The sequence below is a fragment of the Bubalus kerabau genome, chromosome 7, assembly GCF_029407905.1.
Source record: "Bubalus kerabau isolate K-KA32 ecotype Philippines breed swamp buffalo chromosome 7, PCC_UOA_SB_1v2, whole genome shotgun sequence".
Classification (NCBI taxonomy): domain Eukaryota; kingdom Metazoa; phylum Chordata; class Mammalia; order Artiodactyla; family Bovidae; genus Bubalus; species Bubalus kerabau.
Window position 1 is genome coordinate 24010470 of NC_073630.1, and position 24379 is coordinate 24034848.

At 40.1% G+C, this 24379-nt stretch overlaps 1 protein-coding gene across 2 annotated transcripts in view; it reads left to right on the forward strand.

Moving 5' to 3' along the window:
- The first annotated feature begins 2263 nt into the window (after nucleotides 1–2263).
- Nucleotides 2264–24379, forward strand: part of NFKB1 (nuclear factor kappa B subunit 1) — a 121886-nt gene continuing 99770 nt past the window's right edge. For both annotated transcript variants that reach the window (XM_055587817.1, XM_055587819.1), the window contains exon 1: nucleotides 2264–2729. The gene's annotated coding sequence lies outside the window, so the exon portion shown is untranslated. The remainder of the gene's footprint in view (nucleotides 2730–24379) is intronic.

Sequence of the window (24379 nt, forward strand, 5' to 3'; positions counted from 1 at the left end):
CCTATGCTCCTTCTCTTCTTTCTCTGAGGCAAAATTGGAAGCAACACATGATGATGGAGGAGTTAGATGATGGGAGGATTCTGAAGGGTTAAGTCCTGTCTGGAGGAGAGCTGCCCCTGAGTGCCACCACCCAGGGGCTTCTGCAGTAGATTGTGAGTGAGAGAGAAGTGACATTTAAAGTTTTACTGTGCTGAATCCCTGAGATTTCGGTTTTTTAAAAAAATATCTGATAGTCTTATTCATTCCAAACATCACATAAATATGCTGGAAACAATGCCACAAATAATAAGCACTTGTTCTACTCCTACGATATGAGGTTGAGTCCAAATCATCTTTCCCTTAGATTGAGAGGATCTCATAAAATATCAACTTTTTCTAGCCTGAGTAGTTTATTTATTTAAGATATATTGTGCCATGAAAGTCTTTGTTTTGCCCAGTTACATTTTTGGTAAATTCCAAATGATTAATGTACAGAAGCAGCAAAAGACTATTGTGTTCCCCCATAACGAGGTAAAACAGTGATACTCCATTCCTTCTTTACTGCCTCAAAGAAAAGGATCTATGATGCCAGGACTTTTGCAGCCTACTTTCCACAATTCGTAACTTCTCTCCCACCACCTGTATCTTAGCCTCCTAAAAGTAGAGGTCAAGTTGCCTTGGGTCCAAATCCTTACTCTCCCACCTTTTCTCCTTTTCAGGTCTCTCCATGTCTGGGATATACTCTTATGACCAATTATTTGGTGAAACAATGTGTATAACATTTTAAAGAAAAGAAAGACATTTACTATTTATGGAACAGATTTTATGCGCTGTGAATGTGCTTTAGAAAGGTGATGTTAGACCTGAAGGAAGGTTGCTGTGGTTGGTCCCAAGGTCACCTCAGAGATTCACTCCAGACCCAAACAAATGGATCTCTACTCCTCTGCCAAACATTCCATCAAGAAGACTCTTTTCGTTTTTTAAATGTTGAGTTTTTAAAAATTTGGTTGTGCTGAGTCTTAGTCGAGGCACATGGGATCTTCAATCTTTAGTTGTGGTATGTGGGACCTAGTGCCCTGATCAGGAATGGAACCCTACCCCTTACCACCCTCCTCCCCCTCTTCCCCGCCCCTTTGGGAGGGCGGAGTCTTAGCCACTGGACCACCAGGAAAGTCCCAAGAATATTCTTATAACCTGAGAGGGCAGGAGGGAAGGCAAAGAGTGGGCTCCAAGGGAATATTGCTGGGGCAATTTAACGCCATAGCGACACTTGGCCTGGTGGTTCCCTGATTCCTGATGTTTTAAAGTTCAATTTACACGGTTATCACTGAATTCAGTAATGAGATAATTAGCTCTAAAGTATTTCAGCTCAGTTTCTTGTTTGTCAGTTGAGGGAAACTAATCTACCCCAAGAGATTCCCTGCCGGCCCCTAGCACAGTGCCTGGCAAGTAAAGCTCAAAAGCTAGTGAATGGTGATCACTGGGAGGCCCCTCTGTGACTTCTATCATCGGTCTCTCCAGAAAAAAAAGAGACAAATTTCCCATTTGCTGGATCAATATTTCTTTATGAGCTGTGAACCAAAACCATTTCTACCATCATCACTATAATTCCACCCACAGTAATTATCATAAAGGCCTGACTATGCCCTGTAATTGGAAGTTCTGAATAACTGTCAAAACCAGGAGATTTGAGACCTCACCCAAAACCAGTAGGTGTTCAGACTTTCCTGGACAGAAATCAGTTAGTTATGTTATAGACATTCCAGTTTAATCTGTGAAGAGATTTGAGAGTAACTGAGAGCACTTAAATGGAATATACCGATGAGATTTATTTTTATACACAGCATGCTTGGCCCCATGCCGACCCATCATCCCTCCAGATGCTCGGGCCTGTCCTTAGGGGCTCTGGACCGCTCAACTCTGGACAGCCGCACGGCCGCCACCTCCGCGCCTCCCGCTTCTCGGGAAGACTCGGCCCCGCAGGCGCTTGCAGGGGGCGTCCCCGTCCGCTTCTGCCTTCGGGGCTCCGGGAGCGCCGGCGGGGGACCCCAGCGTCCCGCCCGCCGAGCGCGCGCCCCTCGCCTGCGCCCCACAGCGGCTCAGGGGGCGCTCGCCGAGCCGGCAGGCGGGGCCGGGCCGGGGTCTCACGGCCCCACAGGAGTGCGGGCTTTCCCCACCCCCGGCGGCGACCCCACCTCCCGCCCCCGCGCCTTGCGCGCGTGTGTCCGTCTGTCTGTCTTCTCTCGACGTCAGTGGGAATTTCCAGCCAGGAAGTGAGAGAGTGAGCGAGAGAGAAAGAGAGAGAAGTGCACCAGCGAGCCGGGGCAGGAAGAGGAGGTTTCGCCACCGGAGCGGCCCGGCGACGCGCTGACAGCTTCCCCTGCCCTTCCCGTCGGTCGGGCCTCGCCGCCGCCGCCGCCCTCGGCCTGCGCCCAGTCGCCGGCCCGGCCCCGAGAGCCCAGCGTAGCCCAGGCCGGAGCAGCCGCGGCCGGGAAGGCGGCGACGCCGCGGCCCCGCAACCCCGCGCCCGGCGTTCCCTCCTCCCGCGCTGCGGACATGGCGCGGCGCTGACTGGCCCGGCGAGACCGCGCGCCTGCCTGCCGGCCCGGACCCAAGCCGGCCCATCCCGCACCCGGACCCGCTCCGGCTCCGGCCGGCCGCTGCCTCTCCCTTCCCCGTCCCCCAGGCCCGCGCCGCCCCGGAGCGGGAGCCACAGGCGCAGGGAGGCCGAGCGCGGACCTGCCAGCAGGGTAAGCCAAACTCGGGCAAGTGGGGGCCGCGCCGGCCCGGCTCCCGCCACCCGCCCGCCCCGCACCCTCCAGCCCCGCTCGGACTTCCTCATTCCTGCGCTAACCGTCCGGCTAGACCGTAGGGGAAGGTTGACAGTGGTGGAGAGGCGCATGGGCTCGGCGGGCCGGGGGCCAGGCACATCCGGACTGAGCACGGGCCGGTCGGCCGGAGGGCCGCGGCTGCTCGCCCGGGCAGTTCCTTCTCCTCTGTCCCTCCGCCGGGTGGGAACGGGAAGCGGAGGGGAACTCGGGGAAACTTTTTTTTATACCCACCCTCACTCCCTGCCGGTGGGTGGCTTGAGGATTGGGGTGCGCTTGGGCGCGGAGGAGAGAGGGGGAAGGTGGTTGGTGCAGTGCCGAACCAGATTTCACCTAAGGGCGTTTCATGAAATGAAAGCAGAAGTGCATGTCAGTCCTTTCAGCTGGGAAAGCCCTCCCCGGCTCCCCCAGATTGATCGGACAACCTTATTCCTGAACTCCTACTTCCGAAAGAAGCCCCCAGTTCACTCACACTCTCTCACACACCACCCCACCCCCAACCAGGACCTGTGTGTACCTTTCAAAAAATAAGGAGGGCCTGGTACTGATCCTACAGGGACTGGCATTTGAAAGCGAAATACCCACTTAGGACACTTTTGAGACAGTCTGATTATGTAAAATACTTGGACCATGTGTTGTGCATGACTTCTAAAACAAAAATGATATAAACAAAGCTATTGTGACATTTTAAAATAATGCATTTTAAAAATAGCTGCGTTTTCGTATACATTTTTGATAAAGAAGTCAAAACATTATCTTTCTCATATTCAGAACTTGTCGGTAGACATGCTGTTCTGAGCATACAGATGACTGCAGTAGACCGTGTATCTGGAAATGCAGAGTATTTTAACCAATAGAGTAAATGTTCAGATTGTGTTCTTTTAGTCTATAGGTTGAACAGTAATGAAATTACCGGGAGTGTTGTATGAGAATCAATGCTAGGTAAAATTTCTCATTAATTTACCGTAGTAAATTAGAGTTGTTTGTAGGATGATTGGTTGGTTGGTTGACCGTGTTGATTATCAAGATTTAAGATCTTTTAGTGAACTTTGTTTAGTAGGGTTTTTCAGCATTGCAGCTAACTAAATAACTATATTTAACTTAAGGATTTTGTTATAAAGCCTGTAATCTGGGAGAATGACTATGGTATTACTAAAACATTTAATAACTGGCATAGAAATGGCTCCTCTACAAAATAGTGATCTTTGGTAAACACTGAAGTTTAGGATTGAGGTATTCAGTGCTTATTTTTCTGGCAAAATACCTCAGTTGAATATTCCTGAGTAGTTTAAATTGCATTTGTGTTTGCTAGAACTTTTAAAAGGGGATCTGATTAAAATAAAGCCCTCAGCTGAAGCATGTTGTTTTCCTGATTTTAACACTGTGCTTTCTAGAGATGAATCCTTTTACTGTTTGATGTGCTAAAGAAATCATATAAATAACTTAAAGCAAAGCATTTTTTGAGCTTATGAACTTCAGAAGATAGGAAATAAAGAGAGATTGATTTATAATGTGATTAAATTGCTACAGTGAGAAGAACATATAAAGCAAACAGAGATCTCCTGAATTTACTTATCCATATTGACATACCTGCAACTCCTCAAAGCCCTCTGGAGCTTATTTAGATAAAATGTCTTCCTAAGCCACGGCCTACTGGGCAAATGAGAACACAAAGAAAGACTCATTATGTGTAGATTTAATGCTGGCAGTGAAATACTGCTTGCTGTGAACAGAAAACCACTTCTAACTTTGAAAGACTTTTTCAGGAAAATGCCCTAATCCAATTAGGGGTTGGTGGCATTTGAAAATCTGTTATCTTTGTTTTAAACTTTCAGTTTTATCTTATGTCCTGCAGCTGGCATTTACACGGGCTGAATAAATGCCCCTGTTTTTCAAATTCGTTAGTAAATACTGGAGTATAGGTACAAAAATAGTTGTTCCCCTTTGTAAGCACTCCTTTGATCTTTGCACTTCCTTCTTCTACCTCTTAAACAAGATCATCTGTAATGACTGAGTTGCCCTTAATGAAAGCTCAGTTGGTCTGAAATAGGCAGAACTTCAGATTTAGTGATCACGGTCCTCATATTTCTCTTGTTATGTTCCTTGGAACAAATTGACACTAGTTGAGAAACTGGTATCTATGGAGCTTGTTTTTACAACTACTTTCAGACTTCCAGATAACTGATGGAGAAAGTTACTACCTTAACTTAACTTTCAGGGATTGCTCATTGTGGTAGATGGAAGGCCTCGATAAGGAATTGGCAGCTACAGGAATCTTGGACTATCATTCAATCAGCAAGCCCTTATTTTTACCTAATTTATGAGAGGTATTCCCCTGTTCAGAAGAGGTGAAAGTTCTGGCTTCTGGGGGAAGTGGTTACTTCATAACCTTCAATTAGTTTGAACTTGGGAGAAGTAAGAACAGTAGTTGATATTTTGAAACAATACATTTAAAAAATGATGTCTGAGTTTCTGTATAGATTTTTTATAAAGTAGTCAAAATATCTTTTTCAGATATTATTAGTAGAAGTGCTGTTCTGAGCATAGAAATGACTGCTGTAGAAAATGTATGTGGAAATGCAGAGTAGTTTAACCAGTAAGAGGGAATATTCAGGTTATACTCTTCTAGTCTACTATTAACTAGGAACCACATTAACAGGAGTGGATGCTTAAGAATCAAAGGCTATGCAAAATTTTTATTTCCCTTTCAGTAGAGGGGTTGTTTTGTTTAGCTGATTGGTTTTCTGTTTATACTATAAATCATATAAAGGTGGCATGATTTATGTTTTAAGAAGAGAAGGAGGAAGGGAAAGAACAGAATTTTCAGGCTGGGGGACGATTTTAAACGTGGTGCCGCTGTATCTATATTTGTGTCTGATCAGAGTTAATTGACGGCTGCTTCTTGGTGACCAGAAAACCACATTGAAGCCGTTTACCCTGCATTCTGGGAATGACTTCTCATTTGCTGTCTTGTATCTCCCATAAATACTAAATTCCCCTAGAGTGGTCTTAGAGGTGAGCAAATAAGTCATCAGAAACATACCTAGTTGACCCTGTCACTGCTTAGGAGACTGAGAGTTTTTAAGATAGAGGCATTCATTCATGTTCAGAGAGGAAAATCGGGACTTGTGACATAGTTTAGCAAGTCAGTTTAGTTCCTTGAGCATGATTTTTGTTTTTTCCTTTTAAATCAAAAAAGATTAATATTCTCAACCAGATAATCTAGTGGAGTTAGTAGTTAAGATAATGGTACCAAGACACTTATCTTGGCAATATTTCATTAATTAGTATCCAGTGCCTCTTTGTTAGATTAAAAAAAAGTAACATTCTTTTCACAATGATGACATTGTTTCATACCTTTGGTGTCTGTTGTTTTAGAGAGGGCTCCTGAATGAAAATTAATATGCTTTCATATTTTCAGGAGAAGTTAGTAGACCTACTCTTGAACATCAATTAACAGCTTAGAAAATAAGTTGTGAAGTGAAATCTTATTGCTTGACTAAAATTAAACCTAAGCAGTTTTACACAACAGTGATACACAGTATGATTTGTTAAAGAGTATAGACTCTTCAAGATTGTAGATTATGGGTGAAAATATTTGTTACATTTATAATATTAATCTTAAAAAACATCATTGTATTTAAAAATTTTAACATTGTATTTTAAATTTTTAAAATAAATTAGTTTTTTATTATTCTCTTGTATTTTTTTTATAGTAACTGATTGATTTAATTATCAGTAGTACAAGTTTCAGCCGCATTAATTTCTTGCCTATTTGATATTAGAATAATGAAACAGATGGTTTAATTCCCCATTACAAATTGGCTTTTTACTTTTCATTTACATCTCATCATTAGGCCAAAAATCTTACAACCAGCTTTTATTCTGACCCATACGGGGTACTTTTTAATAAATTATTGTTCTAGTGAATTTCAGATGCTCTTTGAATATGAATATGGTATTTAGGTATAAAGAACTAGTTTTTTACTTCTTCCCAGAAAGCAAGATAAAGTAGTATACTTTTTGTTCTTTGCAGAAAACAGCTGCCTTTTTTTAAAAAAAGCAAACAAAACAGCAAAACTTATGGGATTCTTTCATTCAACAAACAGTTGTTGAGTGCTTTCTATGTACCAATAAGTACAAAGTGTTAGATATTTGCCAGTATAGATTGGATATAATTTCTTTTTAGTTGGAACTTGGAATTTTTATTTTCTCAGATAGTTATCTTCCTCTCCTTTTTAAAGAATAAGACATAAAGAATTTTACAAAAGCTCTATCAGTCAGAATTGTTTTTTTTTTCATAACTTCTGGGCATAAACAAAACACAGAGCTATAATGTTGTCACAGTCTTCTCTGTAGGAGTCAAAAATTATATGGACAGTTCAGACATTTCCTCCTGGAAAATAAAACGTTGGGTTTTTCTTAGATTTAAGCCTTTTGATACATGAGATTCATTACATTGGTGCTTATACATGAGATTTTTCTTTTTTTGCTAACTTGAACTAAAAAAACACAAAACCTATATAAAGTTAAGCATACATCTATAGTAAGAGTTTAATTAACATCAAGGAAATAATTGATTGCTAAAATGAACTTTGTCAAAATAATTATTTTACAAAATGATCATTTTTATTATTACTATTTATTGTGTAGTTTTACTAAACACATCAAACTATATTTCAGTGTCAGGGCAAATGTATCCTTCATTTTTATCTCCAGAAATCAATTCTAATGATATTAAACTTGAAAGAATAAAAATTAAAAGTGATGACAGATTCCCTAATCTATTCATTGGTTCTGGGTTCAAGCCTGCAGTTCATTTGAACAGTGAAAATAAATTGCTTAATTGTCTTGGAAAATATGTCTTCCAAGACAAGAATTTTAGGAATGGAGAAAATGACTTTTTTTTTAGTGTTTTAACCTGAATCCTTGACTCATGTTTTATTGATGTTTTAAGAACTTTGTCTGCTAGTTCTTATCTTAGGTGTAGGTTTATTTTCTAAGTTAACCGTTTATTGGTGTTTGATCATTAAGACTTACAAAGAATGTATTTTTCTTTTAAATGGCTAGGTGTGGTCCTGAGGTCAGAAGAAAAGAATCCCTAAAAATGTACAGCATCTGGTGTGATGCTCTTGATATAATATAAGCCCCTGTGTGACTTTTAAAGTTAAAGACAATATGGAAGGATGGAAGGCAGATGATTGCCTGTTTATATAGAGCACATTTAAAGTAGAGAGGAGAAAACATGAAGTTAATAGATGTTAAATTTAATGTTGAAAAATTTGGCCAAAACAAAGGATAATGAAAGCATAGATAAAGTTTTGGGGAGGATCCTCTATGAAATTAGATCTTGAACTTTATTTTTTACTTAAATGTGAAAAATAAAAATAATCTAGAAAGTGAATCAGAATTCCAGAGAAAAGGATAAATTCTATATATTATGGATAAGAAGAAGAAGGTCAGAATGAAAGGAAGGAGCGAAAGGTTGTCCTTGAATAGAACTTTTTTGTAGATATTTCACTGTGGCTTATCCTCCTTTTGATTAATTGAAATCAATGGTCATTTCTCCCACATTCTGAAGTCAGTTGTGTTCAGCAGACCTCAGTACATGTGGGACATTAAAATCAAAAGCATAGTTTTTGACAACAGTTAATTGTACTTCCTTGCTCCTGTGCTATATCATACCAATCATTTGATATAACACCTTTATGATTTCTCCATGTGTTTACCCAGTTTCCCATGTTAGACATTTAACTAAATGTAACAAGCACAGTGGTCATGTATGGATGTGAGAGTTGGACTGTGAAGAAAGCTGAGCGCCGAAGAGTTGATGCTTTTGAACTGTGGTGTTGGAGAAGACTCTTGAGAGTCCCTTGGACTGCAAGGAGATCCAACCAGTCCATTCTAAAGGAGATCAGTCCTGGGTGTTTTTTGGAAGGACTGATGCTAAAGCTGAAACTCCAGTACTTTGGCCACCTCATGCGAAGAGTTGACTCATTGGAAAAAACTCTGATGCTGGGAGGGATTGGGGGCAGGAGGAGAAAGGGACGACAGAGGATGAGATGGCTGATGGCATCACCAACTCGATAGACATGAGTTTGAGTGAACTCCGGGAGTTGGTGATGGACAGGGAGGCCTGGCATGCTGCAATTCATGGGGTCGCAAGGAGTCGGACACGACTGAACAACTGAACTGAACTGAATAAGCACAGCTTGGAACATATTAGTATTTCCTGACTGTTTTGAAACATTGCCTTATCAGTCATTTACCTTGAAGTTCTTTTTTATGATGGGCAGGGAAAGTTTCCAATTTCTCTTACAAAGTCGACCATAATGGTCCAATAGGAATTAGTCCAAGTTGAAATAGATTCATAATGGGGGTGGGTTGGGGAGCAAGTGGCAGTTGTGCTATACTTACCAAGTATGTGTTAAACTGAAGGAGTCCATTCAGTCAAGGCAGGCCACAGAAAATAATTTTATTGCTGAGGGACTTAAGTATCATTACATGGATGTCCCCATCAATATGCCAATATCAAATTTATCATCATTTCCACCCACCAAATTGCTTTTCCCAGCACGTTAGGGAATGCAGTTGTTGGCCCACTATGGCCCACTCAGTAGGTTTCCCATGCCAGAAATCTAGGAACCCATTCTTCATGAACACTCACTCATTTCTTCCAGTACATCACCAAATTTTATCAATTCAGCCTCCTCTCATCTCCAGAATCCATCCCTTCCTCACTGAATCTCTAGCTTTCGTTTTTGCGTTGTCTCCTGATGCATAATCTCCTGCTTCTAGTCCATCCTTCATTTCAGCATAAAAGTCAGCTTTCTAAAGGGCGAATCTCATCATATCACAATCTTTGTATTTCTGAAATGAATCTCCAATGTCTTCACAAGCTGATTCCTGCACCCCTCACCTCAAAACCCTACTCCTCATCCATCCTGTTTCTCAAGTCATCCAGATCACTTTTCAGTTCCTGTCCACCATGTTTTCTCATTTTGGTTGCCTCTGGATATGCACTCGCTGAGTGAGGAGTACCCTTTCCTCCCTAGCCATTGTACTCACTACGCAGGCTTCAGGCATCATGTACACATCACCATTTCTCTGTCCCTTCTCTATCCATTCTCCCTGACCTCCCCATAAAGACTTTTGTGCTCCCAGTCCATGGACTCTTGACTTCCTATACTTTCTAGACAGAAGATATCTTGACAGTAGGGATTTCATCTTGCTTTTTATTTGCACACAACCTGGTAAGTTTGCTGATTGAATAAGTAAATAACTAGCAAATATTGGTAGACTGCTATTGACAAGCTGTGTGACTTGGGGCAAATTAATTTCTCTGGGCTTCATTTTCTCTCTCCAAAAGAAAAAAAAAAGGGTTAGATTAAGCATCTCCCTCAAATTATTTTTTCCTTTGTAATAGTACTGTTGAAAGATTTCCAATTTTCTTGCTTTATTGAGATAGGTCAACTTAAGGAAGATGCATGTGAGAAGGTATGAAGACAGTTCTTGATTATCATATGAGGATAATATGAGGAGCTCTCTATTTTTGTATTCTGAGTTATCATTTATGGTCCCAGTCCAGCTTCTTCCTGACATTCAGGTGTTCTGGAGTTGCATCTCTTTGTTGTTAATTATTCTTTACTCAATGCTCCTATCACCAAAGGAATTGAAGGCAAACATGACACAGAAATTGAATGTAAACTTCAGTATTTTGATTCTGGATTGGTTCAAGGTCTCAATAATTATAGCTGTATTTGGAGGAAGAAGATAGGAAAGTGGCAATGGTATGAGCTGAGTCCTCATCTTTCATAGCAAGAACACAATGTCTGAACTTGATCAACTAAGAAAAAAATATAAGCATGGTTTTGGAGATATGAAAAGAACACCCAGGAAAACCAAAAAGAGGAAGTTAAGAGCGTTGAAAAGTTAATCACTCTGAAAAAGAACCTTTGCTTTTTATATCAGCTCTTTCACTTGTGTGTTGTAGAATTTCTTTTTAACCATTAATTCTTTTGAATATATGTTGAGTCCTTCCTATGTGCCAGGTACACTGGGAATGTAATGTTGAACAAGACAAATACATGACTTCATGGAGCTTATTAGATCATGTAATGTTTTCATTAAAAAAAATTGTTTTATAATAGCTTTTTAAAAATGGGAAAATCACATAACTAAGAAACTGCCCAAATCACAAAGGTATGGATTTAATGAATTATCTCAAAGTGAACCCATTTAATGTTAAATAGAACATTACCAGCATACCAAAAGCCCCCTTTCTGCTCCTTCTTAGTCAAGATTCTTAAAAGGTTCCACTAATGACTGTTGGATTACATATATGTTGATTCCATGACTCATTCATCCACATACAATTGAGAGTTGACTGAATGATTTCATTAATTCCAGGTGCTAACAATGAAATTCACAAAAGTTGAGTTCTCCTATGGTTAAAAGCCCTAAAGGCAGTTCATTTCAGATTGTCCTCACTAAACAAAATATATAAATAAAAACATAAAGCAAATCACATTTTCACACTAATTTGTCATTTATGAGTTTGAGTAAATATTTTGTTTATTGCCGTGTATTCAAGATCACTGACAAAGAGACATGAGAGAAAGAAAGATTTGCATCTGATCTTTTCAGACATAGAAGAGAGGGTGGTTAACCTTTTCCCCCTCTGCTAACTTTATATACTGACATCTGCATATGTTGAAGGGTTTATCTACGGGAGTGATCATTGTGAAAAGACCTTCTTATCAAGACCCTGGACGTGAACAGTCCGCGTATACGGCCTGATGTTGGTGCCTGCAAGTCATTATATGTATGTATTGGAAGGTGGTTATGACTTTTTCTTTGAGGAAACCGTTTCCTCCCTCTAGGGCAGTTGTCACCACAGGCAAAGAAGCAAGTATCGCTGGTTCACATGATGAATCCTTTTCTCGTAAAATATAGGACATATTTTTATTGATACTGGAGAATTAGGAAAAAAATGAAAATCCAAACTAAAGTTATCAGGTTTAAGAAAATGTGATCAGTTTCTCTAAATTTGATCAAAAGACTATTTTTAATGTCTTAGGCATTCCCTGGCGGCCCAGTGGGTAGGGCTCCATGCTTCCACTGCAGGAGGGCACAGGTTTGATCCCTTGTCTCCCTAATTGTGGAACTAAGATCCCACATGCCACACAGCATGGCCCCCAAAATTTAAAAAACAATATTAATCTGTAATCGTAATCCGTGAAGTCTCCTCCTCCTCCATTTGCAAATATAAATACTCCGTAATAGTACTCAAGACAGAGGCCATACATGAAATTAAAATTTGGTCATACTCTATTTTTATTATAATTTTAGTTTTTTAGAGCAGTTTAAGGTTTACAGCAAAATTGAGGGGAAAAACAGGGATTTACCATATACTGCCTGTCCCACACATGCATAGCTTCCCCCATAATCAGCATTTCCTACCACAGCAGTGTATTTGTTGCAATTGATGAACAAACATTAACATATCATAATCACCCAAAGTCCAAAGTTTACATTATGGTTCATTCTCGCTGTGTGCATTCTGTGGGTTTGGACAGGTGTATAATTACAAGTGTCCATCGTCATGGGATCATACAAGAGTATATATTTCACTGTCCTAAGAAGCCTCTGTGCTCTGTACAGACATGCATCCTCCACCCCCATCATACTTTAGTTTCAGGGAGGAAGAAATCTGTAGAAATTGAAATGTGGAAGCAAGAAGTGCAGAGCAAAGTCCAGTAAGTCAAATCCCTTATTTATGCCACTTGTGTGAAAGACCTTAAACTTGGAATAAGTACATTCAGTTGGTTTTAATGTGGAAATGGAAGGCAGCAATATTTCATGAGTGACTTCAGTTATAACATGAAAGGTTTTAGATAATTTATGATAATTTTTAGAGAACTTCTCTAGCTACCCAAATTTATTTTCACCAGATTTTATCCTGCTGTAGTGCAAACAATAAGAAATGTTACTTGGAATGGAATCTGCCATTTGATATGTGCTTAGTCACTCAGTCGTGTCTGACACTTTTGCGACCCCATGGACAGTAGCCCACCAGGCTCCTCTGTCTATGGGGATTCTCCAGGCAAGAATACTGGAGTGGGTTGCCATGCCCTCCTCCAGCCATTTGATATACCTGGCATTTAATTATAATATTCAGAAATGTCCAAAACATTTTTGATCCTATACATTTCAGTCATTTATGATTAAGAAAACACCAGAGGCAAAGATTTGTTTCTTACAGAAAGCGTTGGAATTCATTCTAATCATTTCTCTCAGAAAATCCTTGTCCCCCATGATTGCAGTGGACAAGATACAGTGAGACTTTAGATGCTTCTTTCATACAGGGTAATGAGGTTGTATTTACTATGCTTATTGATTCTAAGGCACACCTCCAATTTAACATCTTGAGTTAATTATATATGTTTGAGGATTTTCTAGATATCTTTCTGTTCTTAGTTTTTAACTTAATTTCATTGTGTTTGAATAATATATTTTGTGTGCTTTTACTTCTTTGAAATTTATCGAGACTTGTTTTATGATCCAACATATAGTCTCTCTTGGTGACTGTTCCATGTGCACTTGAATGTGTATTCTGCAGTCATTCACTGAATGTTCTCTACTGTATGTGCATTTAGGTTAATTCAGCTCAAGGTGGTGTTCCTAAATTTTCTACGAAAATTACTGATGTCCTCTTGATTTGCTTTTATCAATTATGGAGAGAAGAGTGTTAAAAATCTTAACTATAATTGTAGATATTTCCACTTCTTCTTTTAGTTCTGCCACTTTTTACTTCATGTATCTTGAAGCTCTGTGAATATGTACATATGCCTTACAATATTATTTCTCCATGATGATCTGACTCTTCATTTTATGAAACGTTCCTCTCTGTCCCTGGTAGTCATTCTTCTCTTGAAGTCTACTGTATATGATATTTTAATACAACCAGCTTTCTTGCATTTAGTATTTCCATGGTATAACTGGCATAACTTTCCATCTTTGTACTTTTAAACTCAGTCTTTAATATTGAAGTGTAATTCTTTTTAATTTTTTTAAATTGGAGGATAATTGCTTTACAATATTGTGTTGGCTTTTGCCATACAACCACATGAATCAGCCAGAAGTACATATATGCCTCCTCCGTCCTGAACCTCTCCCCCCCCTCACTCCAGCGCACCCCTCTAGGTTGTCACAGAGCGCCAGGTTGAGCTCCCTGTGCCTATACAACAGCTTCCCGTTAGCTGTCTGTTTCACACATGGTGGTGTATATATGTTAGTGCTGCTCTCAAGTCATCCCACCACCCCCTTCCCCCACTGTATCCAAAGGCTGTTCTCGATGTCTGCATCTCTACTTCTGTCCAGCACCTAGGTTCATCAGCACCATTTTTCTAGATTCCATATATATGTGTCAGTATACGAAATTTGTTTTTCTCTTTCTGACTTTCTTCACTGTGTATAACAGGCTCTAGGTTTGTCCACCTCACTAGAACTGACTCAATTGCATTCTTTTTATGGCTGAGTAATATTCCACTCTGGTATATATGTACTACAACTTTATTCATCTGCTGGTGGACATCTAAGTTGCTTCCATGTCCTAGCTGTTGTAAATCATGCTGCTGTAATTGGTATGCAAACTTATACCTGAGTCTTGCTTTTGTGTCCAACAGTCAATCTCTGTTTTTGTGTGGTTGACTCTAGTCTATTTCTATTTAATGTAATTTTTGATATGGTTGGGCTTAAGCCTATTGTCTCGGTTAATTGTTATCCATTTGTGCCATCTGTTCTTTATTCTCTTTTTCCTACCATCTTTTGAATAAATCAGGGTTACTTTTAAAGTTCCATTTTTATCTCCTTCATTGGCTATTTTTCAAGTGGTTGCTTTCAGGATTATAATATGCATTCTTGAGTCTACCATGAATTAATACTATAACATGTCACATGTAACGTAAGAATTTGATAGTTGTTTACTTCCATTTGTCTTCTTCCCTTCTGTGTTGTTATGCTGTTTACTTCTGCAAAGCTTATAAACCCCAAAATGTAGTGTTTCTTTTGAATAACAAACAAGAAAAAAGTCTTATCCTTACCCACCTATTATGCACCTCTGATGTTTTTTATTCTTTCATGTAGGTCCAGGTTTCCATCTGGTACCATTTCCCTTCAGCACGAAGAACTTTCTTTAACATATCTTTTAGCAGACCTGCTGACGACACATTTTCTCAGCTCTTGTTTATTTGAAAAATGTCAATTTCACTTTTTATTTTTAAAGGATATTTTTGCTGAATATAGAATTTTGCACTGATTTGGTTTTTTCCTTTCAGCACTTTCATCATTGTTTCTGACGAGAAGTCAGCTGTCATACTTACCATTGTTCCCTCTTGTCCCTATATACTTTTAGGATTTTTTGTATCATTAGTTGTTAACAGTTTGGCTGTAATATGACTGACCATGGTTTTGTTTTTATCCAACATGGGGTTTTTTGAGATTCTTGAATTGTGGATTCATTTTTTTTAAATCAAGTTTGCAAAGCTCTCCACCATTATTCAAATATTTTTTCTCTCTTTTTTCTCATTTTGGAACTCTAAATTACACATATATTACACATGTATGTTGTCTCATAAGTCACTGAAAGTGTTTTTTTCTGCCTCTTTTCTCTGTGCGTCACTTTGACTAGTTTTTTATTGACCATTATTCAAGTTTATTGATTCTTCCTTCTACATTGCTCAGTATTCTAATTCCACTTAGTGAAATTTCAGTTTAGGATTTTATTGATTGTTTTTCTGTTTTAATAGTTTTAATTTCTATGCCAAGGTCTCCTGTTTATCCACTGTATCCATGTTTCCCTTTACATTCTTGAACATACTGCTATTGGCAGTTTTAAAGGCATTGGCTGCTAATTTCATCATTTGTGTCATTTTTTCTTCTGAGTCATATTTTCCTACTTCTTTGCATATTTTGTCATTTTTTGTTGTACATTGTGAACACCACATTGTAGAGAGTATGGATCTTTGTTTTCATTTAAAGGTTGTTGAATTTTGTTGTAACAGGCAATAAATTTGCTCATGGATCACTGGGTTTTATTAAGATGGGTTGAGAGTAACCCTTATTCTAGGGTATGTCCCTTACTCTCATTGCATGGTCTTATGAGGTCACAGCTGAATGTTAAGATGGTTAAATGATATCTCTTCACCCTAGATGATTGGAGCTTCGGAGTCTCTCAGAAGTCCCAGGAACTTCTGGAATCTCAGTTCAGCTTATTCTCGTTCCCCCTTGTCTGGATGTGGATCTCCAGCAGCTGTTTTCTAGTAGACTTTGCAGAATCTTGTCCTGCACTAGCACAGTTGAGTATTTGGCCAATGGCCGGAAGTGACTCCTATGCAGATTTATGAGCCTCTTTCTCTGTGTATCTCTCTCCTTTCTGAAACTCTTCCCAGTGAGATTGCTGCTCTCTGTTGGGGCTCTATTTCCTTATGTCATAGTTTGGAACACACCCTCAGTCAAAACATGAATTTGGAGCACACCTCAAGTGTTTCCATTCTCTAACAGTATATTGTCTTATACTGTCTCTTGTCCAGTGACTTAAATTATTGCTTTGGGTATTTTGTGTAGCTTTTACATTTGATTATGGCAACGGGGGAAAGTTTAGTAATTGTTTCTCTGTCATGACTGGAACCAAAAGTTCACATTTGGACAAATCTGAAATTGCACTGTTTATTTCCATTAATGCAAAATTTATTTTTTAAAATATTTATTTACTAATTTGGCAATACAAATAAGCAGAACTCTTATCTATTTTTGTTGTTGTTGTTTAGTCACTAAGGCATGTTCGAGTCTTGCAACCCCTTGGACTATAGCCTGCCAGGCTCCTCTGTCCATGGGATTTCCCAGGCAAAAATACTGGAGTGGGTTGCCATTTCCTTCTCCAGGGGATCTTTTCAACCTAGGGATCAAACCTGCATCTCCTGCATTGACAGGTGGATTCTTTTACCACTGAGTCACCAGGGAAGCCCATATCTATTTTAGGTATCTATAAAAAAAAAAAAAAGATAAAGAGTAGAATAGTATGTTACAAGTGTGAAGTAATCAATACACAGAAGTATTATAGCCCTTAAATGTGCCCTTGTAGAGCTATAGGTTACAGGGGAAATACAGGGTTTCTTGGCAAAGCTTGTATTTGAGTAGAAGCTTGAGAAGTGGGTAATATTTAAGTAGGAAAGGAGGTATTTTCCTAAAGTAGGATGCAGGGCATCCTGTGAACGAATAACACAAGATAAAAATGAGTAAGGCGTTTAAAAATTTTTTTTGTAATTTTTTGGCTGTGCTAGGGCTTCGTTGCAGTGCGGGCTTTTCTCTAGTTGAAGAGCTGGGGGTGACTCTTCAATGCTGTGCGTGGGCTTCTCGTTGCAGTGGTCTCTCTTGTGGAGCAAGGGCTCTAGGGCACATGGACTTCAGTAGTTGAGTTGTGGCTCCTAGGCTCTAGAGCACAGGCTCCATAGTGGCGCACGGGCTTGGTTATGCCACGGCTTGTGGGATCTTCCTGACCAGGGATCGAACCCGTATCGCCAGCATTGGAAGGTGATTCTTTACCACTGAGCCACCAGAGACACCCAACAAGGCATTAAAAAAATATATTTACTTATTTTTAATTGATTGATGGTTGCTTTACAATATTGCTTTGATTTCTGTCATACATCAACATGAATTAACTATAGGAGTACAAATCCAGCAAGGCATTTTTGAATGATCAGTCTGCCTCTCATAGAAGGTTTTGGTAGGGATGTAGTGAAAACCCTCAACCACTCAGCATATTATATGATAAGCATTACCTCTTAAGCATTAAGAATCTGTTAAGGTGATGCTTATAGTGTGATATGGTGAATGGCTGAGTACTTTCGACTTTGTCTTTTAAGAAATAAGGCAATAATGTGAAAGATGCTTAAGGAAGAAAAAAACACCACAATAAAGGAGAATAATGGAGGCTATCATTGTCACTCAGAGGTGAGGTGGTGAAAGTTTAACTGGAATGTAACAGTGAAAGGAATGTGGGAAGGAGGGGCAGATACAGGAAATAATATAGAAAAAAAATCAACAGAAATTGATTATTGACTGGATATGTGTGAGATAGGCAGAGGGAAAAGGAGAAAAAGTTGACTGATTTTTGCCCCTGAGTGCATGAGAGAATGATATATTGGCAAAAACTGGAAAGTCAAGCAAAGGGGCTCATTACCCTAGGAATGACAAATTTGGTGTTAGGTAGTAGAGAGTTTGGAGAAGGCAGTGGCAACCCACTCCAGTACTCTTGCCTGGAAAATCCCATGGACGGAGGAGGAGCCTGGTAGGCTGCAGTCTATGGGGTCACTAAGAGACGAACACGACTGAGCGACTTCACTTTCACTTTTCACTTTCATGCATTGGAGAAGGAAATGGCAACCCACTCCAGTGTTCTTGCCTGGAGAATCCCAGGGACAGGGGAGCCTGGTGGGCTGCCCTCTATGGGGTCGCACAGAGTCAGACACGACTGAAGCGACTTAGCAGCAGCAGCAGCAGCAGCAGCAGCCGCCGCGGCTGAGCAATAAAGAATCCACTTGACAATGCAGAGGATGTGGATTTGATCCCTGGGTCGGAAAAATCCCCTGGAGAAGGAAATGGGAACCCACTCCAGTATTCATTCTTGCCTGAAAATCCCATGCACAGAGGAGCCTGGTGGGCTACAGTCCATGGGGTTGCAATAGAGTCAGACATGACTTAGCAACTAAATAACAAGAAGTAGAGAGTTAAAAGGATTAAAAACATTATTAATTTGTTTTATAATGGGTTCAGTCCCTATTTCGGGAAGATCCCCTGGAGGAGGGCATGGCAACCCACTCCAGTGTTCTTGCCTGGAGAATCCCATGAACACAGGAGCCTGGTGTGCTACATGCCATGGGGTTGCAAAGAGTCAGACACAACTGACATGACTTGGCACATAATGGTATCTGCTTAAAGCTAGCAGCAGTTTATTAATATTTATATTCTGAAGGTTTCAACAGTACTAATTTTATTTCTGTTTAGACTCTGCTGGTTTTGCCTATTGTCCTTGTTCCTTTTGTTCACTTGGAAACTGAATAGGCCAACAAGTAAAATGAGTACAAAGGGGGTGGTCTAAGACCCTAACAAAGTGTAACTACCAAATTACCAAGATAATCTACCTAACCTATGCCCCACATGCCCTCCATTTCCCGTGACACTTATGTTGCATTGCTTTTGCCTGCCTTCTGACTTACTAAACTGTTGCATTAGTTAGCCTTTGCTGCATAAAAACAAAAAATTACCACAAAGCTAAGATAGGAGCATTTGTTATTTGTCTCAATTAGTGAGGCTGTCCAGGTCATCTGCGGATCTCTGAAAACTTGTGGCTGCGTCGCTGGTGCTGTGTGGTCCGGGGTCCTCAGCCTGTATGCCCCCTCACTGCTCCCTGTGTGGTCTCGCGTCCCCAGTGGGAGGCCCAGGCTTACTCACAGGGCAGCTGTGTTTAAAGAGAGCAGAATGGTCATTGCCAGGCCTTGAAGTCTGCATTTACAGTTCACACTTCTGTCTACTCGGTCAGAGTAAGTAAGAGGCCTACCAAGATTCAGAGGATGGAGAAATAGATTTTTCCTTTTGTCAAGTGGAGTTGCAAAGAATTTTTGGTCGTTGCTTTCAATCTGCCACAACTGTCAGCTCTGTGAGTACAAGCACCGCATCGTTCTTAGGTACTTTGGTGTTTTTGGCAACTGACGCATAGTAGGCCTAAATGTTTTTTTTAATGAATGACTAAATTAATGTAGGGAGGAAGCATGGAAGGAGCCTTTCAATATACCTTAATTTTATACTTTCATCATACCATTAGTGAGAATGGTGTTTTCTATGGGCATGTTTCAGAGAGAATCTCTTTATTCTCCTCCTAGCCTTTGAACTTGATCAAAGGAGATGTTTAAAGCAAAACAAAGCAAAAGACAAATACCATTTGCATTAACGTCTGGTATTTTTACCTTTACTTTTAATTGTCTCGGAAGAACTCTCAAGTACTGTGTATTGTCACAATCCTGTTCCAGTTTTCAGGCTATACTAAGGGTAGACTGCCTCCAGCCTGAACATGCAGGAGACCTGGAGCTAAGATGCTGTATTCAAGTTGTGAGCCCAGGAGGAGAATCACTTCTGCGGCTTAGAAAGTGATTGAATCATAGTGGAGTCAGATTAGCTGACATTACTCTGTCCATCTAAGGGGATGCCGTCCATCTACACACCTCAGTATTCTCATCTGGGATAGTATTTCTCAGAATTATTTTGAGAGTTACGTGATATATGTGAAGCACTAGCTCTCATTCCTTACTCATGGCAGGTACTCAGTAAAGTTTAGTTCTTTCTTCCTGTGAAGCAGCACTGTCGTGACACAATGCCATGCACCTGGGTTTCTCATCCTTGGCACTGTTGACGTTTGGGGTTGGATATTTCTTTATTGTGAGGGGCTGTCCTGTGCATTAGAAGATGTTCAGCAGCATTTCTAATATCTACTCACTAGATACCAATAGGACCACCTGCCAGTTGTCACAGATGAAAACGTCTACAGCTATTGCCAAATGTCCCTGCAGGCAAAATGCAAACATTTTTTTCAGCAGTGATACAGATCGGGAGGGAATGTGGCAGTATATCCATAAATGTAGAATGGGAAAAAAATGAAAACACTTGTTTCTTCTCAGAGTGCCTAAAACTTGTACTGCCTGTTACTCCCATCATTTTTTATAAACATATTGTTTACTGTGCTACATAAAATGGCTAGCATTTGCTATGTGTCACTAACTGCACTAGGAAGCTTTGCATGCAGTAATAGTTGAATGTTGTGTCAGATTGGCATTCTGTTGTGAACAAGGACCTTATCTTATACCAGCTCCAAGCATAATGCATTTGTACTTACTGGGTAGCTATTCTGCATATTAATTGGTCACATTGCATCTACCTCAAACAGTAGGGAGCTGAAAATGAAATGGAGGAGTGGAAAAACGTAGAAAATGAGTTTATATTTTCTGAAAATGTCAGTTCAGTTCAGTCACTCAGTCATGTCCGACTCTGCAACCCCATGGACTGCAGCACGCCAGGCTTCCCTGTCCATCACCAACTCCCAGAGCTTACTCAAACTCATGCCCATTGAGTCGGTGATGCCATCCAACCATTTTATCCTCTGTCATCCCCTTATCCTCCTGCCTTCAATCTTTCCCAGCATTAGGGTCTTTCCAAATGAGTCAGTTCTTCACATCAGGTGGCCAAAGTATTGGAGCTTCAGCTTCAGCATCAGTCCTTCCAATGAATATTCAGGACTGATTTCCTTTAGGATTGACTGGTTGGATCTCCTTGCACTCCAAGTTCTCCAACACCACAGTTCAGAAGCATCAGTTCTTCAGTGCTCAGCTTTCTTTATGGTTCAGCCCTCACATCCATACATAACCACTGGAAAAACCATAGCTTTGACTAGGTGGACCTTTGTTGGCAAAGTAATGTCTCTGCCTTTTAATATGCTGTCTAATTTTGTCATAGCTTTTCTCCCAAGGAGCAAGCGTCTTTTAATTTCATTTGTACTTACTAGGCGGAGAAGGCAATGGCACCCCACTCCAGTACTTTTGCCTGGAAAATCCCGTGGACGGAGGAGCCTGGTGGGCTGCAGTCCATGGGGTCGCTAGAGTCGAACACGACTGAGTGACTTCACTTTCACTTTTCACTTTCATGCATTGGAGAAGGAAATGGCAACCCACTCCAGTGTTCTTGCCTGGAGAATCCCAGGGACAGGGAAGCCTGGTGGGCTGCCGTCTCTGGGGTCGCACAGAGTCGGACACGACTGAAGCGACTTAGCAGCAGCAGCAGGAAGTTGTACTTACTAGGTAGCTATTCTACATGTTAATTGATCCCATTGCACCTAATTCAAACAGTAGGGAGCTGAAAATGAAATGGAGGAGTGGAAAAACAGAAAATGAGTTTATACAAATCTAAATGTGGTAGGACACAAATATTCATTATTTTTCAAAAACTCAAAAAATCAGCTATTCTGAGAAAAGTAAACTCACCACTAACTTTCATCTTTGCTATCAATATATGGTCAGAAGATATAAATAAATAGCCCCTTTAAAGTTAATTTTTTTCTATTTATTATGAAGAAGAGTCCAGTAGTACTTAGAAGTTTTTGATTCATTCATGTTTTGTGTTTTATTCAGTGTAATCATTAATTGTTAAAGATGTCAGAGTTAAACTTTAAATTCAGGACAGGGTTTTATTTTCCTTTTTTTGCTATTAAAATATGTATTTCCAATTACATAATTAAGTTAGAAAATTAAAACAAATTTATACTTAAGGAGTAAAAGTCTCTATATTGGTACGTATGGGTCTGAATTATCATTTTAGCAATTATGTAACGTGTAACTGGATGAATGTAGCATAATTATAATTAATATCTCCTATCAAAGGACATTTAAATTGTTTAGAGTTTTTTGCTGCAGCTCAGATGGTAAAAAACCTGCCTGCAATGTGGGAGACCTGAGTTCAATCCCTGAGTTGGGAAGATCCCCTGGAGAGGGGAATGGCAACCCCCTCCAGTATTCTGGCCTGGAGAATTCCATGGGCTGTACAGTCCACGGGATCGCAAACAGTCAGACATGACTGAGTGACTTTCACTTTCACTTCACTTCATAGTCTTGTAATTTTTTTTTCACACTTGCCCGTGTAATTCTTTAGTACACATTTCTGGAAGTGGAATTGGAGAGTGAATGTTGTTGTTCAGTCGCTAAGTCGTGTCGGACTCTGGACTGCAGCCCCCAGTGGGTGATGCTGTCTAAGCACCTCATCCTCTGCTGCCCTCTTCTCCTTTGCCTTCAGTTTTCCCCTGCATCAGGGTCTTTTTCAGTGAGTTGGGTCTTTGTATCAGCTGGCCAAATTATTGGAGCTTCAGCAGCAGTCCTTCCAATGAATATTCAGGGAAGCCCTGATTTCCTTTAGGATGGACTAGTTTGATCTCCTTGCAGTCCAAAGAACTCTCAAGAGTCTTCTCCAGCACCACAATTCGAAAGCATTAATTAATTCTTCGGTGCTTAGCCTTTTTTATGGTCCAATAGTCAACATCCGTACATGACTACTGGAAAAACCATAGCTTTGACCATATGGACCTTTGTTGACGAAGTGATATCTTTGTTTTTTCATACACTGTCTAGGTTTGTCATAGCTTTTCTTCCAAGAAGCAAGCGTCTTCTAACTCCATGGCTGCAGTCACAGTCCACAGTGAGTTTTGAGCCCAAGAAAAGAAAATCTGTCACTGCATCTACTTTTTCCCCTTCTATTTGCGATGAATTGATGGGACCGGATGCCATGATCTTAGTTTTTATAATGTTGAGTTTGAAGCCAGCTTTTTCACTGTCCTGTTTCACCCTTATTAAGAGGCTCTTTAGTTCCTCACTTTCTGCCATTAGAGTGGTATTATCTGCATATGTGAGGTTGTTGGTATTTCTTCCTGCAATCTTAATTACAGCTTGTGCTTCATCCAGCCTGGTATTTTGCATAGTGTACGCTGCATATAAGTTAAATGAACCAGGTGACAGTATACAGCCTTTTCGTACTCCTTTCCCAATTTTGAACCAGGCAGCTGTTCCATGTAAGGTTCTAATTGTTGCTTCTTGACCTGCATACAGGTTTGTGGTGTGAATAGACACTCTTATTTGAATATTTCACATTATATGTAGTACATATATAATATTTCACATATGTAGTATATATATCTTGCAGCATGTTTCCTCCAAAAAATCCTTCCATGAAAAGAAGTTCCAGTGTATTCTTTCTTTTTATTAATCATCCAACAGAGAGATGATGAAAAGTCACTCCTTTTCTTGTAATTTCATCCAAGATGAGGTATTAAAATTACATCTCAATGGTGTCCATTATGACTGAAAATAAATTTGAAAGTGGAGTCACTTTCTATCTCTGATTCCCATCCACATCTTCTGAATGGCATCTAAGATTCTGTTTTTCAAACTGCAGATTGTGAAGTCATTTTAATGGATGTGAAAAATTGTCATGAATTTTTAATTAATCAAATAGAATGTATTTTCTTACAGTGGGCTCTGGTCAAGGAGTGTGAATATATCTGATGCTGGAAAATCCCCCTGGTTACAAGGAATGGCGTGCCACCAACTCTACCCTTAATGATCCAACCCTGTAACCTTGGTTTTGTAGCCCTCACTAAGAACTCCTTGCGCTAGCCTCTGATATCGGTGGTGGAATTGTCAGAGAGGTGCAGAAAATAATCCATTAGGCCTTTCATACAGAACTCACCACATATTCAGAGCTTAGCCCGTTGTAACATTAGCCTCTCATGTGAGAAATACAAGCAGTTCACTGGGGGAGATATTTTATTTATTGCTAACTAGCTACATTTTCTATTTCCCTTTCCATGGTGTGAAAATGTTCCTGAAAGCTCGCTGTTGAGGGAGAGAGATGCAGAGTTTAGCCCCATCTTCTCACAGTCAGTTCAGTGTCTCCCTTTCTGTTTCAGAGTCTGTCCT